General features: G+C 45.4%; 1 long non-coding RNA gene across 1 annotated transcript in view; it reads right to left on the reverse strand.

Moving 5' to 3' along the window:
- Positions 1-13,968: 13,968 nt before the first annotated feature.
- LOC126504409 (uncharacterized) overlaps positions 13,969-18,357 on the reverse strand; it is a 46,514-nt gene continuing 42,125 nt past the window's right edge. Inside the window, exon 3 of the long non-coding RNA XR_007592586.1 lies at positions 13,969-15,439. This is a non-coding gene — a long non-coding RNA (uncharacterized lncRNA). The remainder of the gene's footprint in view (positions 15,440-18,357) is intronic.

An 18,357-nucleotide genomic window follows, 5' to 3' on the forward strand; every position in this document is an offset into this window, starting at 1 on the left:
ATGAAATCCAATTGCACAGACATTATGCTATTCATAAATCCTCCAAATTCTCTCCTTTGGAATTTTCCCAGAATGAAATTGTAGATGGATTTTTTTTCCCCTTTGGGCCACCAACAACTCACAAAAATGATATGGAGAGATTTTATTAATTATGAAAGCTCAGCCTATAGCTTAGGCTTGTCCCACCAGCTCTTACCATTTAAACTAACCCATTTCCATTAATTTACTTTCTTCCTCTTGGCTTTATTACCTTATCTCAGTACTGCCCATCTGTTTGCTCCGCATCTCCTCCTCCCTTCCTCTTCCCACTGTCCTCTATTGCCTAGTGCCTAGCTATTGGTCATTCACTTTTTGTCTGTTTATTTGTCTTTCGAGACAGGGTTTCTCTGTAGCTATCAAACCTGTCCTGGAACTGGCTCTTGTAGACCAGGCTGGCCTCGAACTCACAGAGATCCTCCAGCCTCTGCCTCCCGAGTGCCAGGATTAAAGGCGTGCGCCACCACTGCCCGGCGGCCATTCTGCTTATTAAACCTATCCGAGTGACTCATCTTCACAGTGTATAAAGAGATTATTCCAAGACATGAAATCAAACACACTCGCACACAGCTCTCAAACTCCAAGTTGGTGGCATCTCCCTTTCGCCCCGCAGCCTGTGAGCTACGTACGAGTCTGTGGGAGGCTTCCACAGTGGAAGGACCAAGCGATTGCTCTGGGGTTATCTAAAAGGGTCTACTTGACACTTTCCCCCTGGCATTCGAGTCTTGCCAGCTGATTACGTTACAGGACTGTGGAATGAGCTGTAAGAAAAGAGATCCTCCTTGCAAATGCTCGCCCTTGTTTTAAGCTCACCCGTCCATGACTTAGACGGACTTTGTCTCCTGGCTGGGACTATATCCTTTCTGATTGCTGATTGCTGATTTGGAAGCCTGAGGCCTATTCCTACCTCTCTAAGTTTAGAAAACATTCTCAAATAGGGCAGGTATTAGACGAGAGCATATCTGAGGGTCCTTTTGGAGGAAGCTAAGGAATGATATTGGTGCAGTATTTAATAAAGTCCTTCCCTATTTCTTAGTTTCATAAGTAGGTGCTCGATAAATATGGACTCATTGATTGAAAGAACAAATGGATGGGTAATTAAATATGTAGTTAAAATTCTCAGTGTCTGCGTTCCCAGCTGCAGGGCCCTGGTCCTCTCCAGAGAAGCACTTTATTTTGTAGAAAGGTCTTGCAAACCACCATCTAGCCAGGTCTACTTCTTAATGTGCCTGGGGTCCAACTGTAAGCATCCCACCTCCTCTGCTCTTTGGTACCTCAGCACATGGAGCTGTATCTGATATCCTTCCAAACAAATGGGACTGCTATCTCACACCCGCTAACATGGCTATTCTCACAAAAGGAAAATAACAACTGGTCCAGAGAGTGTGGAGAAGTTGCTCATCGCTGGAAGGAACATAAAATCATGCAGCTGCTTGGAAAACAGTTTGGCAGTTCCCCAAAGAGTTAAATATAGAATCTAGCAATGAACATATGATCCAGAAATTCCACTCCTAGTTACCCAGAAGGATTAGAGAGAGGGGCAAGCAGATTCCGATACTGTGTTCTTAACGTTGTTCATGGTAGCCAAGAGATGGAGGCAAGGTAAAATGTCCAGCAATAGCTGAGTAGCTAAACAAAAAATTGCTGTGAGCTTCTGAGTATACACATGTATACACACCTCTCTCTATTTCTGTGTGTGCAATGGAATATTATGCTGCCTTAAAAGGGGATTGCAATATGTCCTATATCATGGATAAATCTTGAAAACATATTACATGTAATGGCGTATAAAAGCGAATAGTCTATGATCCCACGAATATAAGGTGTTTTCACAGGGAAATTGTTACAGATGGTTTGACAGTGGTTAACAGAAGAAGGTGGAGTTACTGTTGGGTGTTTACAAAGCCTCATTTGGGAATTATGAAAGGTTCTGTGTGTGGCTAGCAGTGAGGTCTGCCCAATGCAATTAATACACTCAGGGTCGTGGTACTGTACACTTAAAAGTGATTATGTAGTTAAGATTCAATCAGAGAAATCAGGCAAGAGAAACCAGCAAAAGAGATACAAATACCAAGGTAAGAAGTTAAAGTGTCCGTGTTTGCAGATGGTGTGACCTTACAACCACTTCGAAAGCAAACTTCTATGATGCTGTGTAAAGTCAGCCGCGAGATGCAGCACCAACCTACAAAATCAGGAGCTTCCAGAATATTCTGACCATGAAATTATGGAGAACTTTGAAAAGTCCCATGTATAACAATTCTCCTCCCTAAAATAAAACACCTAGGAACAAGCATATCTAAAGAGTTGAAAAATTTCTATTGATAAAACTATAATATGCTGAAGAAAGGTTTTGAAGAATCAAAACTAGAAAGACGTCCCATGTTCATGGATTGTCAGAGCTACCGTTGTTAAAATGAGCATACTTCCAAATACAATGTGCAGATTCTACAGATTCCGTCAAAACCCATTAAGTTCTCTATAGAACTGGAAAGAAACAGCCTGAAATTCATATTGCAGCATAAAATAAAATACTCAGACAAAGCAAGTAGGAGGAAAAAAACAGCCCAACATTGTACCAATGACTTTGCCAATATCTCAAGATGTTTGTGGCTTACAAACATTATCCAGTCTCTGCATTTTGACATCATGTCTGGGGGGATTATGCCCCTCCTAAAAAACAATTTAAATGAGTCTCAGAGATTCTGGCTCAACAAGTTCCTGTCATTTGGCAATAGAAGAGGACCTGTGGCCTTCACCCAGGTCCCCACACTTACAGGACTGCATCTCTTAGTTGATTCCCAACTTCAGTGCCCTTCATGAAAAAAGCTATGTAAAAAGCATAGCTTGTGCCCAGCAATCTAGCTAATAGCCTAATAGCTGTGGAATAATCCTTTCGTATACTGTAAAGATTTGTCACTCGAATTGGTTTAATAAAAAGCTGACTTGCCGGTACCCAGGTAGGAAATATAGGTGGGACAACCAAACTAAGAATGCTGGGATGAAGAAGGGCAGAGTCAAGGGAGATGCCAGGAGACTCAGAGGAAGAGGGATGTGTAGAAAATGAGATAACAAACCATGAGCTTCGTGGCAGAGAGTAGATAAGAAATATGGGTTAATTTAAAGCATGAGAGTTAGGTAGTAATAAGCCTGAGCTATTGGCTGAGCATTTATAATTAATATTAAGACTCTGAGTGGTTATTTGAGAGTGGCTGTTAGGACAGGAAAACTCTGCCTACAGTAATGCCAGTGAGAAATTCTGGCCCCGAGAACAGTAGCCTGTCTGCATCCCTAGTGGGCATACTCATATCTCCCATGGGGCAGAGTGACTGGCTCACAGCTTGCTTCTGGATAAGGCCACGAGATAAATCGGCTTTAAAGATATATCTTGACTGTAAACTAAACTGACACCCACACAGACTTCTCCTTTAAGACTTGTGTACACAAAGGTCTTTTTTTTTTCCAAGGTATCAACTCCCAGTTCTAATCTTCTGTGTATCCAAAACCAGCGCTTCTCCCACAGCTCCAGGGGCAGTCTGTCAAGCAAACTTTTCCTTGGTTTGACAGTTGAGTCCAGTGCCTTTGGCAAGGAATCACGATTTGAGAGCATCAGGAGGCGTCTCCCTCCACCTGGTGAAATCCATTCTGTTCATTTCCACTTCTGGACACAAGGTCAATTTCTTCAGGGCTCCCATTTGGCTCAGAGCAAACCATCTATCTCCCAGTTTTACGGCTGCACAAGTCACTCTATCAAACCATCACTGGCTTTCTCGGAGCAAAGCCGATCCATCTGTGTAATTAATCTATACCCCTCTCCTGCCCAGACTGAGCTAGCACGGCCCCGCCTGCTGCTAATCATCGTAGCTTGAAAGATGGCAACAAAGGTCTTCAATTCTGATTTTCAACCCCAAGGCGTGTACCCACGGAGCTCCCATTGTTCTTGGCCTTCCTGCAAGAGTGCTGTTAATTAAACTCTGCAAATTGTTATTTCCAGACAAAGGGTGCCAAGGGCAGGCCGGGCACGATTTGCCTAGCATCTATCAGCTTTTGATAGGCAAGCATGCTTTCTGGGACAGTGAGTCCTGGGTTCCTGGACCTGACAGTGAGCTTGCTGAAGAACCCTCCACCGCAGCTGGGGAGGTGGTAGAGCCTGTTGGTGGGGAAGATGAATCCCAAACCAGGGTATGAATTCTGCTGGGGTATGAGTTCTGTCTCTACCGGGAGAAGCTTGGCAATGGAGGAAGAGCCTCCTCATTGCTTAGGACCTCACTCTCCCCAGCTAGAGAATGGGGGTAGTAACTATACCTGAGTGTATAAATTACTTAACACAGTGCTGGAAGTATAGCAGCCTCACTGCGGGCTGTGCCATCGTGCAGGATTTATTAATGTGTGCATGCATGCAGCAAAGGCTCATATCTCCTCATAACACAGACACTATTGATAAGGTCGAGCCATCACTTTTCTGGAAAGATATCCAGGAAACAAAACTGTGGCTGGCTCTTCAGAAAGGGACTTTTATGACGTTACAGCACGGAAGGAGAGTTCCAATGCACTCTTTTCGTATTATTTCCTATTTCCCCATGGGCTTGCATTATCCAGCCTTTGACTAGACTGGAAAACCAAACATGAAGGCTGGAATGAAGGAAGGAGAGCAAGAGAGGAACCAAACAGGGAAGTACGAATGTGACTGACCCCCAGAGTCTTGCAGGGAGTAGAGAGTGCGTGCGTGCGTGCGTGCGTGTGTGTGTGTGTGTGTGTGTGTGTGTGTGTGTGTGTGTGTAGGAGGTGATCTACACCTCCAGTCTGTCCTTTCCCAGAAAGCCCAATTCACCAGAATTTGGGTGGTCTTCCCCTAACTACTCCCCAGTAAGTCCCCTTATTTTCCTTCATATTAGGACTGCAATACTAGATTTTCACAAACGTCAGATCTATGTGCCATTGTAATGGAAGAAATGGCTCTTGCCTCCATTGGTGCACACTCCCTAGCGCTGGCTCTCTCTGTCCCATGCTGATGCATGGGTCTAAAGTGGGTTCCTGATCTGACGTGGGGTCCCAGGCAAAAGAGAGGAAGGCATGATCTCTTCCAAAGGAGGACATGTGGGTGAAGAGAAAGGCTTGCTATACCGACCTCACAGGCCCTGTCCTACTTCAGAGGGTTTGGAGTACAAGAGAAAGAAAGAGCTGCAGGCCAGGCTGGACAAAGCCACTGCAGAGAAGACTGCCCGGACACCAACCCAGTGACTTTGGAGTTGTGAAAAGCCGGCGTCTTGGTACTCTCAGGGTGGAAATTCGAGAGCAATCAATATTTTCTATTTTTCATGCAAGATTTTAAAACTTAAAAATTAAAATTTAAAATACCGACGAAAGAAAGATGTGCCCCGGGTTTCAGAAAACTCCATACCAAAAATAAAGCTGGACCTGAACCCTGAAATCAGATGTTAAGATTTACCCACAATCTAGCTTTGCTGACGGTCCACATCTTAGGAACTCCTCTGAGCCTGTTTCGTGCATGTTGTGAAAACCCCTGTATCTATTTGGGCCTCCGGGTTCTGTGGAACTGCCTAGGATCCGCTCCCGTCTCTCCTTCACTCCGGCAGCGTGCATTTGCTTGCTGGAATGCGTATTGATTTGCTCAACCCTCTTATCAGGGAGCACTCAGCATCATTTCTCAGGGTGCTCTCAGCTCGCCCGAGGTGGGGATGCAATGTCGGGATAATGAAGACCCTTCTTGCCATATCACCTTCCAACGCTGGGGAGATAAGGCACGTTATTTTTGCCTTAAGAACATACCTGGTGCTGGCTTTTCATGATTACAGCTGGGAGGGGTTGGTGATGGGACCCCGGGGGCGGCAGCAGGTGCTTCCATCGTGTATGCATCTGTTGATATGAAAATTTCCTTCCCGCCACCACCACCACCACCACCTCAGCACCCTATCTGCCAGTTCTCTAAAGGCCTCTCTGCTGGGGGCTTCTAGACTCTTCCGGGCCAGGAAGGATTCCAAAGTGGTTTGAAATAACTTGCAAGATGCTCTGCATTTAAGGAGATCCGGGAAACAGTAAATATCATTAAAATTAACTGTGCCAAACAAACAGACTCTTGCTATTTAAATTGAATTGTCAGCGTTGCATAATAAAAGGTTAAAATTATGTGTTGCGCCATGAATAAATTCACCCTGATTATTTGGTTCAGAAGACTCAGTGCTCCTACTTTCTAATATGCTTTCCACTATTATAGCTAAGACACATTTTCTTTTTAAAGTCCGGGGCCTTAATCACTCAGCCATCCTGGTGTAGACCCACAAGAGCAAGAAATATAGATTTGTCATTTCTTGTGACCTTCACATCACCGAAGCCTGTGATATGTTTGCCGTAGCTGAGTTTCCTGGTGGTCATGACTGATCCGTTTTAGTACTACCCGCGTTTCTCTAGGATTCACGTGGACAGCATTATGTTCACAGTTTCCTTCTTTTCATTTTGGATGACTCTACTAGAGAGCCAGGCCTATGATGCTCTGGCCTGCTTTCTGCTCCAACAGACTTCTTCTGGGGAACGGTAGCTGGAAAGAGCAAAGGAGGGCTGGCTATGCACCCGGCGTCTTTCATGGGTCTACAGAGCCCTTCTAGCTTCTCGGACCTCCTGCCTCACCGGGTCTCTTTCTTCCTACTTCTTCCTCTCTTCCCTCCCCATCCCCCACTTGTCCAGCCTTTCCAAGTCCATGAGTGCCTATGTTTCCAATATTTCAGAGGCTGAGGCAGGAAAACCCTGAGTTCTAGGCTCTTGTAGGCTGTATGGAAAGTTCAGAGTCAGGAGAAAGAGGTATAGGGGTTCATAGAGAACTGGGTTAGAGCGTGTTAAGGGATACTAGGTTATTAAGTGTTTAGCTAGACCTGGTGGCACTTCCACGTCATTCCAGTTTACTTGGAAGCTTGAGGCAGAAGGTTCATAAATTCAAGAGTAGCTTGGGCTGCATAATGAGACTGTCTCAAAGCAACAACACCAGGGATCTACAGCCCATCTATGGAGGTTACAGGCTCTACTTCCTCATTACTGAGTTTCTGCTCCGTTAAACGAGTTGGACCCAATACAGTACAAGCAAAAAGCAATTATTTTTTTTTTCTTCTGTGCTAAGTCCAATGCTGCCTCTTGGCAGGTCCTACAAAATTAACAAATAGCCTCATTTATCACATAATAAAAATGTCCAGTTCGGCCCCAAACTCATATTCATCATACAATTTAAACCCCTTCTGTCCTAACACATTGGACCCTAGCCAAGCTATGGAGCCAGTGGTGTGGTAGGCAGCCATAGCTGGCTTCATCCCTGCATTCACGGTGCCCCTACCCCAGTCTGGATCTTCCAGAACTGGAAAAGGGTGAGAGGAAGAAAGGGACATACCTGGTTGTCACCATGCCAGTTGGTGACGGTCTGAGTCTTCCTTGTGCACAGTACTTTGTGGGCTCCAGGGGTGCCCTAGGCCACGTGAATTTTCCCTGGTGCTAATCATACTCTTTCCTGAAGCTTCGTAAATGGACAGAGATGCCAATTCCCCCCTCCCCCACCACACACACACACACACACACACACACACACACACACGTGCATGCACAAACACATGTAAAACTCTCTGAGTGGTCTCGGAAGCCTTCTGCCCCTGGCTTGAAGTGAGCAGAAAGCTACCCTTTCCATCTCCTACCCCCTCCCCAGTGCGCCCTCCCCTTTCCCCCCGTGCCAGAGTAGTGAGAGCAAACAGTGGGAACACCTGTTTTTTTTTTTTTTCTTGTCAACGTCTTTAATCAACCCTTGCCAAGCTGCTTTCCCTAGTAATAAATGTGTATGCCTCTCTGTTCAACTCTTGAGGTGGGTGGCAGAAAGTACCCGGCCTTCTGCAGCCAGCTCCACAAGGGAGCTCAGTCACTTCCTTTCGAGGGGTTCCCAGTTTTTCATCTAAAACGTCACCTAAACTTTGCCAGGGAGGTTGATGATGGTACTACACCTTCACAGTTATTACTTAGGGAAATGCCAGAGAGGTTAAATAAATACTGGAGAGTCCCTGTATAGTTGGAGCGCATCCAGAACTTTAAATATGGGGAGTTTGCTTCACACGTGTGTGTGTCTCAGGAGAAGGAAGGTAGTGGTATGAGGGTAACGCTCTGGGCTTCATGGACGAACTCAGGAGGAAACTCGGGCGTGCTCAGATGTGATCTCTACGCTTTAGAAAAGATGGTTTAAGAGGTGAGACAAACATTTAAGATGTGCCCGCGGGAGACAGTAAAGGGGAAGGCGATTATTTGAATCTGTTTTCGGTTACAGCAACAGACTATCTGAGACTGGGCAATTCACTACGAAGAGTCTGTTTTTTAGGCTTCTAGTTTTGGAGGCAGGTGTGCTGGATAGTTTTTATGTCAACTTGACACAAGCTAGGGTCACCTGAAAGGAGGAATCTTAGCTGAGAGAATGCCTCCATAGGATTGGCCTATAGAAAAGTCTGCAGGGCAGTGGTTCTCAGCCTTCCTAATGCTGCAACCCTTTAATACATTCCCTCATGTTGCGGTGACCCCACCTGTACAATTATTTCATTGCTACTTCATAATTGTAACGTTGTTACTCTTACGAATTGTAATGTCAACATCTGATATCCAGGATTCTTCTATGTGATCCCCAAGGGGCAGTCCCAGCCCACAGGTTGAGAGCCACGGTTCCAGGGCATTTTTCTTGATTCACAACCGCTGTGGAAGCTCAGCTCATCGTGGGCAGTGCCACCCTTGGGCTGGTAGTCCTGGGTGCTGCAAGAAGGCAAGCTGAGAATACCTCAAGGGGCAAGCCAGCACCCCCTCCATGGCCTCTGCATCAGCTCCCGCCTCCAGGTTCCTGCCCGAGTTTCTTCCAGACTGCTGTGGAACTGTTAGCTGAAGCGTAAGCTTTGCTTTACAAGTTGCTTTTGGTCATGGTGCTTCTATCGCAGCAATAGAAACCTAGCTGAGACAGCGGGGAGCTCCTCCAGGGTTGAACAGCCATGGCTGGCGAAAATCTTGTGTTGCCTCAGTTAGGACAGAAAGCCGAGAGGCAAGTGGGGGCACTCAAAAGAGAAAAGGGACAGTTTTCTATCACACTTAGCCAGGAGAAAGGGGATCCTTTGACTGAGCTTCCACTCCAATGACCCAGTCATTCTGAACCTACCAACTGAAGAATTAAATTTCTACCATACCAGATGGATGAAGCACAATCGCAGAGTTCAAAGCACTTGGAAACATTAACTTCTGTGGCAAATAAGCCGATAACAAAGTGAAAGGGGCAGATCTTTAAAGAGAGCCCTATGGTCATCTTTTGTATGAAGTTGGGTGTTACAGGGCTATATACATGAGCCAGACAGAGAAGACCACAAGCCTGCAGTAGGGAGGTGTGTGTGGGAGAGAGAGAGAGAGAGAGAGAGAGAGAGAGAGAGAGAGAGAGAGAGAGAGAGAGAGAGAGAGAAGAGAAGTTCAGATTAGCTTCAGCCTACAAACGGCAAGGACTTTGGGCTGTGCATAGGGCTCCAACCTCAGCCCTTATGCTTGAACTCCTGGTCATCACAAAACCCAGACAATAGGACTCCCTCCCTACCAGATGAAGAGAGGAAGGTGCAGAGATTTAATTTTCCCAGAGTCAGACACTGAGTAAATGGCTAAGTGATAGTTCCAAGCCCAACACGGGGGCTGCAGACTTGGTTTTGAACCATATCATTCCACTGTCTTCTGGTAAACTCAGCCATGTTGAGTTCTTCCAGGAGCTCTGACTCTTTGAGGCTCCGGAGTAGGTTTTGTTCATCTGTGTAGCTGCAGCGTGTCCATCAGTCTGCAGAGCCCACAGAGTCAAGCAGGAGAAACTGGCCACCTGTGTCATTTTGTTTAGGGAAAAAGGAGAGAAAGTGTCTTCTGTATTCTAGTGAGATGGGCTGACCACAGGCACCGGGAATTCAGAGACCTGGAAACTAGGCAGAAGAGGGCTGTCCAGTTTTGGGGAGAAACCAACCAGGCACAAGAGGTTTGTGACTTTTAGAAGAAAAGAAAGATTTCTTTCAAACGTGTAGAACCACTAAGCATCATGGCCTTTCTCAGTTCCCTGCCTCTGAACTCCACCTATGTCTACTGGGACAGGTGAAGAAGGACCTCTACAAAGGAACACTGTCTTCTAAAGAGGAAAGCTAGTCATCTCCCGTACTTGCTAGAGGTTGGTTGACTGCGCTCTACAAATTACAAAGCCCCAGGAGAGATTCTCCTAGGGGTGTGAAATCCACCCCCCCCCATACACACAAAATTTCCTGAAGGCAAAGGACTGCCAAAGCTCTCATTGGTGGCCTGGGGAGGTAGGAAGACAGTGGTGGGAGCATCCTGTAATCCCCCAGTTTGGAAGGAATTACAGCTAAGGAGTCCCACAGAGGGAGCACAGCCAAGAGGTCAGCTGCATCCCTAGATAGAGTTAGGTAGCATCCTAAGAAGTCACCTAAAATTGTACTGCCTCTGTTGAGGATACGTCCTCATGCAGAAATACATACAAGTTTGTAAGAGCTGCGAATTGGAAGTGATGTACAGAGAGTAATAATGGAGAAGAGGTGTCCCTAAGGAATCTAAAATAGGGTTCCGAAAGAAATTGCCAGTATGTGTATCCCAGCACATACTGAGAAAGAGTGCATGCGTGTTGTGTGTGTGTGTGTGTGTGTGTGTGTGTGTGTGTGAAAACCGGAGAAAACCACACTCTCCAGAACAAGGCCAGGGCCTGATGGGATACTTAGCTGAGACAGTGGGCAAGGGGAAGAAAAAAAAGACAGTGCATCTGACCGGAGTTGACTGACAGGTAGGAGAGGAAAGAGACCTTATGCTACGTGACAGAGCAACACTTTGCTTTGGGTTCTATTAGCCTTTATAAAGTGGAAGAGTGACCAGAGCTCCACAAGTATTGTCTAAAATGATATCACAGGCTGGTGCAAGGAGGGCTGACTGACTGGTTGAGGGTAGAGGGTGTGGTGGGAGAATCAACATCATTTTCTCTTTGTCCCACCAAACACAGGCTATCCAGTGATCTGGACACAGAGAGGTGACAAGGGGGTCAGTGAGCGGGCAAGCATGTGGTGGAAAGCGAATGAAAACATAGCTGTATCTCCTCAATTCTCAGACCCACTTTCCTTTCTCCACCCACATCCTAATCAACCTGACCCTGATTAGCTTCCAGGAGCAGACCAGATTATGCTCACTGCGGGTGGTATGCCCCGAGGCCATTTTTCTTTCTTTCTTAGAAAGCATTTTAATACTTTCGAAATCCAAGGGAACATTGATCACATTCCCCTAAAATGTTTTTAATTTCATACTCTCTTAAAACAGATTGCATTTTTTTTGTATTTTTTTTATTGAGAATAAGAAAAAAAAAGTTTCCGTCTCCTCCCAACAGATTGCATTTTTAATTAAACTATTTTTTAATGCTAGAGCTGCTGTACAGAGCCAGGCTCTTCATGGTTTGAAAGTGCTCTTACTTGCAGCACGGCGTGTCGAAGGTCACTCCACGGGCTTCCCTCTCCAGGGAGCAGTGTGTGTGAGTGTGGGAAAGAATGTCGGGACAAGCCCAGCATAAGAGTGAATGGGCTCAGCCTGAGTCTGTGGGCTGGATGGCAGAGGGGCTCGTACCTGAGTTCTTAGCTGGGGTGTGGGTCCCACAATACAAGACAAGGTAAGGCCAATGGCCGAGGAGGGCTCAAGGATATACTCTGAAACAAAGAGTTAGTCATCAGAACTGTGGAAGTGAGTTTAGACAGATCTTTGAATAAAGAGAGAAAGGAAGGAGAGAAGGAAGAAGGAAAAGGGGAAGGGAGGGAGGAAGGGAAAGAAGAAAGAAGGAAAAGGGGGAAAGGAGGGAGAGAGGGAAGGAAGAGAGGAAGAAAGGGAGGGAGGGAAAGAAAGGAGGATAGACAAAGGGAGGTAGAGAGAGGGAAGAACTGAAGGATGGAAGGAAGGAGGAAAGGACTTGGGACCGAGGACTGTTTTTCCCAGCCTTCATCACGGCTTCTTTCTCCATCAGCAGAAGGGCTGGACTTGCAGCCGAAATTGCCTTAGCTACAGACTAACAGGCTCTTCCATATGCTGGGGTTGGCTGAGCTCTGGTTTGGGGTGCTCAACTTGAGTTGAGAGCCTCCCGAGAATGTTAGCTGTACTTTGGGTTTGTAGATGAGAACAGAGAAGAGAAAGTTTGGTAGAACCATGAACTGCCTCAAATAAAACCTTGGTTTTTTGTTGTTTTGAGACAGTGCCACCTGTAGCCTGGAACTCACTGTGTAGCTGAGGATGGCCTTGAACTTCTGAACTTCCTGCCTTTACCCCCAAAGGACTAGAATTACAGGCCAGGGCCTGGTCTACGCTGTCCTGTGGATCAAGCCCAGGATTTTCTTCATGCCTTGAAAGTACTCTACCAATTGAACTCTATTCCTAGCCCCAAATCCGGGTTTTTGCACTAACTTTGATTCCTGGAGGTGGTCTGTGTACTCGGCATTGTATAAACGAAAGTGTGTCATTAATACTTACCCAATAATTGAAATTATGTCAAAATTACTTTGAAAACCATTTTTCTTTTCTGAAAAGAGATGAAGGAAAAGATGGCAAGATACTTACCTAGTGAGTGTGTAGGATGAGCATCGAGCCAGATAGCTGAAGTTAAACCGTAGTAAGAGCATTTGTGTACATCCCAAAAGATTCTGTCTGTTTTTGTTTAGCCTGTTTTTGTTTGCAAAACTAATTTTGAGGCTATCTTAAAATAGGTTTTGTTCATATTCACCCTCCCCCAATTCCTTCATATCCATTCCCTCTTCCCTGAAAAGCCAACTTTTTTTTCTCTTTATTTTTATTTTTTTTTTTAAAACCATCACATCCAATTTGTGCTGCCCAAATATTCTTGGACGTGTGGTCTTCCACTGGAGTATGGTTGACTTACCAGAAACTGCATTCTTAAAGAAAGCTGGCTCTTCCTCTCCCAGCAACTATCAACTGCAGATAGCTTCTTTGCTGGGGGTAAGAAAGGTTTTTTAGGTCTATAATTTTTAGAGTAGTTTTGGATTCTTAACAAAATCGAGCAGAAGGCACTGAGGTTTTCTCTACACCTTCTGTTTCTCCAACCCTGCAATTTATCACTTCAACCTCAGCATCCACACCCTTAGCATCCCACTCTCAGCATCCCCACCCTCAGTATCCACACCCTCAGCATCCACACCCTTAGCATCCCACCCTCAGCATCCCCACCCTCAGCATCCTCACCCTCAGCAGCCCACCGTCGGCATCCCCACCCTCGGCATCCCCATCCCAGTGGCTCACTCACACCTCCTATCATCTAAGGTCCAAAATTCACATGAGTGTTCACTCTTAGTGTTCTACGAAATCACAGTGACGCGTGTGTCACATTAGGGTTATCTAAAGGAACAGAACAGATGGGATGGATAGACATATGAAATGGGGTTTATTAGAATGACTTGCAGGATGTGGGTCTGGGTAGTCCAACAATGGTGGTTTCATGAGAGAAGGGTGGAGAATAAGGTTGTCGCTCAGTCCATGAACTGTATGTCTGAGCAATCTTTATCAGGTGCTGGAGTCCTGCAGGATTCCTGGAGGGATGGTGATGGTCTCCCATTTATGCTGGAATCCTTAAGGAATGGGAGTTTCCACAGCAGCAGCAGGAGAGTCAAGCTTGCCAGCAAGAGTGCAGCAAGCAAGCAAAATGCTAAGTTCCTTTCTTCTGTGTCCTTTCTTGTGAGCTGCCACCAGAAGGCATGGCCCAGACTTAGAGTAGATCTTTCTGAGTCTAAAAATCTGATCTAGAAAATTCCCCCACAGGAATGCCCAGCAGTGTGGGTTTCAGTTGATTCTTAATATAAAGTTGACAGCGGACTTAACTAGCATACGTGTCTTCACCATAATGATGGGGGATCTTTAAAAAAGAACTGCTCAGATGCCCAGAGTGGTCTACCACAGGGAGAACTTGCTGACCCTAGGACAATAGCTCTAGATTGAGGGCCCCAGGCCAAGGATTCTGTCCAGCTAGTGTCTGTCTTTCGAGACTGGATGGTAAGTGACCACCAGTGTGCTGGGTGGTCCCATCTTGTCCTGAGTCCCGGGAAGTCCAGAATAAAGGCAGTTTTGATTCTGGCAGCCTGCCTGCCTGCTCTGCTTGGGGACGCTAAGGTCAGTTTAGGTGTCAGCCGGAAGTCCAGCTCTTGCACCTTTGTTTGGGAAAGATAAACCTACCAGGGAAAAAATGGAAGAGGAAAGTCAAGATTATCTAGATCCGGCGGCATTCAGCCCTTCCCACGCCTGTCCTTCCACCTGTCAGAAAGCCCTCAGAATTAAGAACAGAAATTGTGTCTTTCCCAACATGACATAACCCATATTTCCTCTCAGCACTTGTTTGAATGTTGCTAAGGCTCCTGACAGCTTGGAAATGGCCTATCTGTGACATTTGGCATGGTTGATTTTCCCCCTTCCTTGAGCACTTCTTTTCTTGATGGCCTCCTCAATCTCTGCTGCAGTTATGAATAGCACAGTTCAGCAGCCTGCACATTTCTAAAGAACAGATTTATTTAGGCTGTAGTTCTGGCTACCGAGAAGCCTGGGAGCACGGCAGCAAAGCCTGCCTAACACATGGGGAGAAACTTGTATTATAACATGGAGGAGGACACGCCATGTTGATACAGTCAGCCACTTTTTAGGGTCCCACATCTATTAATAGACCCAGCAATGCCACCGTGGGACATCCCTCTCATGAGTTCAACGAATACTGATTACTCCCAAGAGTCCCACCTTCAAATACATTGGTTAGGGGTTAAGTTTTTAACACAGGAACATCTGGGGGGACACAGTGAGACCACAGTACTTGGCTTCCAGAACAAGTTTATAGTGGTTTCCTTCCATCTTCAGCTCTGCTCATGATGTCTCTTCATTCTCTAAACAATAACACAGCTCAGAGTTCAGCCCTGGCCTGTCTTCCACCACACTCTAAACTTGGTTCCTTTGTCGGTCCCGAGACATTAAACGTCATACCCACCTCGGTATAGCCTGGACTCACGTATGAACTACACACCGACCTATGTGTACCTCAGGTTCTTTATGCAGACGTGTCAGAATGTGCTGGAATGAACTCTCATTTCACCTCTTTCCCTGAATGGCTCCTCAGGCCATTTTCTCATCTCAGTCAGTGTCAACTCTGTTCTTCTAGCTGTTCAGGCAATATCCTTGAGGCCATCTTGACTTCCATCAACAATTTGGATCTGCCGAGTGTAACTGGATACTGATCACCTCTTCTCGGCTCTGATGTGATTAAAGGCAAGAGTCACCACCAGCTCTTCGTGCCTGTCGTACTGCAATGGCCGTTTAACTGGTCCCCTGGTGTTCACCTGCTCTTCTATAGTCCATTTGCAACAGACCAAGAAGAGAATAGTTAAGATTTTTATTGACAAAGAATAATTGCACTTATTTATGAGGTTGAAACAATCTCATGATAGATGCATACTCATATACATGTATATTTATAGATGTTTTATAAAATTATTGAACCAAGATAATTATTATATCCATCACTAGAGGATGCTTTTAAGAATGTTTAATTCCTATGGTCACAATTCTCTAGTGTGTCTTTCTCATTCAGCTCAGAACAAAAGCCTGTGTCCTTCTAGAGTCTTCCAGGCTCCACCACACCTCTTTCTTAGCTGTGCCTGCTCTCATGCCCCACTTGGCCTCTTGGTCACATGACCTCCTTCCTCAATTGCTCTTTCTCATGAACACCCAGTGTGCCCACATTTCAGCATGTGTGTGCAAACTGTTTCTTGTACCTAATTTTGCTCTGGCTTGCTCGTTGACTTCCTTCAGGTCTCTGCTCAATTGCCACTTCACCGACGATGCCTAAATACAGCAGTGTTAGCCAGGCAAGAAGCACGTGACTATGATCCCAGCACTTTGAGAGGCTGAGTCAGGAAGACTGAGTTTGAGACCAGCTGGTGCTACTTAGTGAGTTCCGGGCCATTCTGACTGCGTCTCAACAAACAAAACTACTAGCAGCCTGCACCTTCTGACGTTTGTTTGCTTCACCTACTTTTTCTTTGTAGAACTTAATCACATTTGATAGCTATAGGCTATTTTTGTTTTAATTTATGTATTTCCTGGCAATCTCCAATGGAGAGCAATTTCCATAAAGACAGAGTCTCTGATTGGCTCTCATTGTATCTCCAGCTCCTGAATCTGCTTATGACAGGAAACTCTCAGTATTGAAAGATAAATAAATTAATAATGGAACAAATAGCATCGAACACACAGAGGAGGCACTTACTAAGTTCTTTCTGAATACATGAAGACCAGTTAAAACAATTCTTGACTCAGAAGAGAAGAAGCATTGGATACACGAGTCGATACAATTCAGATATGATGGACATATAGGATGCCCTCAATAGACACGTGAATGAAACGTTCAGAACAGTAGCGGTTCATAGGAAGACATCAACACACCCTTATATTTGCTATTCATATGCCAGCACTCCCCTAAAGGAGTTCCCCTTCAACGCACAGAGCACTAAGCTTCTAATCAACACTGGCAGTGGGAGGAAGAGGCCAACAGGAAAGTAGAATTGAATCCCCGAGGCCCAGGCAGCAGGAAGGGGCAGACCATGATATGTAATATTAATGGTGCATTTCTTGTACGTCCATTCTGAAGTTCCCATGGCGACTCTGAGTGTGAGCATTTGACAACTTTTTTTTCCTCATTAAACTTGTCTTAATGAGTCTCAAAATTCTGCTTCAGATTTTTGGTAACTTGTTTTCATTAAAAATTACTGATTTTAAAAGCTAATTACTAACATTGCCACACACACACACACACACACACACACACACACACACAGCCCTCTATCACTTCCTTCTATCCCTTTCCCCTTCCAGCCTCTCTTCTTCCTTAATTTCTTTCCCAGATTCATGACATTTTGTTTTGTGTCCCACATGGAAGAAACAGGGCCACCTGTGTCACAATGGGTGTGGAAATATCCATGAGAGGCAAGTGGGCTCACCAGTGGGCACATGCCAGGATACTATGCCTCCCTCTTTCCCCAAATCTGCTAGCAGCCAACAGCTCAGCAGTAAGTAGTATGGCCCTGTGGTGACTGGTTTTAGATGTCAGTTTGTCAGAGTTTAGAATCCCCAGAGCAGGAGCTCTCAGTTGAGGAATTGTCTTGATTGCCTTAATTGGTGTGGCAAGATCTACCTACCCTTAATGTGAGCAGCACGGTCAGGCAGTGGCCCAAATTAGGACAAGAAAGAAGCAGTTTATCTGCCTTTTGCTTATCTGACCTACCCTCTCGCCACCAAGTTAATTTACCCCGTTGTTGCTGGTTCCCTTCACTGCTCTTAGAACCAGTGTTTCCGTCATCGACTGAGAGGACCAGTGACTCTCTAGAAAACTCCCAGGTTTCCATGGCCACACTGGGATTGCTGAGGTACCCGGCATCCAGGACTGTTGTGGAATGTTCATTTACACTGTGCAGATGTGCCTTTGCCAAGGCTCCTTCTGATTGGTTTAATAAAGACCTGACTGGCCAATAGCTATGCAGGAAGAGGTTAGGCAGGACTTCCAGAGACAGAGAGGCAGATCACCAGTTAGACACAGGAAGGAGATGTGAGGTGCAAGATTGTTTTAAAAATATGGGTTAATTTAAGTTATTAGAGCTAATTGAGACAAGCCTAAGGTAAAGGCCATACTTTCATAATTAATAATAAGTCTCTGGATCATTATTTGCAGACTGTCAATCCAAACATAGTCTAAAAAGAAAGCTTGATACAAAAGACTGGGCCACTGTTATTGGTTTCTCAGCCTCTCAGATGTGAGACGTCTTTTGTTACTATTTTGACTATATTGAATAAGCTGAGTCAATAAATGTGTGTATATATTCTCCTACTTTGTGGGTCCTGGGGGAATCTAACACAGCTCAACAAGCTTGGCTGAAGGTACCTTTGTAGTTGGCTGTTTTTTACTCTTTGGGGGCTTGCCACCCGCCACCCAGCTCCCAAATAAATCACACACGGAGTCTTATTCTTTCTTACTAATGCCTGGTCTTACCTTGGCTTATTTCTTGTCAGCTTTTCTTAACTTAAATCATCCCATCTACCTTTTGCCTCTGGCATTTTACCTTTCTCTATTTCTGTTTATCTTTTCTTTCCTTATTTCATGACTGCTGTGTGGCTGGCCCCTTCTTTTCTCTGATCTCTCCTCCTATTTATTCTCTCTGCCTGCTAGCCCTGCCTATCCTTTCTCCTGCCTACCTAATGGCCATTCAGCTC

This window comes from Alexandromys fortis, unplaced genomic scaffold (assembly GCF_014885135.2).
Source record: "Alexandromys fortis isolate MF-2015 unplaced genomic scaffold, M_Fortis_MF-2015_v1.1 scaffold_55, whole genome shotgun sequence".
In the NCBI taxonomy this organism is placed as follows: domain Eukaryota; kingdom Metazoa; phylum Chordata; class Mammalia; order Rodentia; family Cricetidae; genus Alexandromys; species Alexandromys fortis.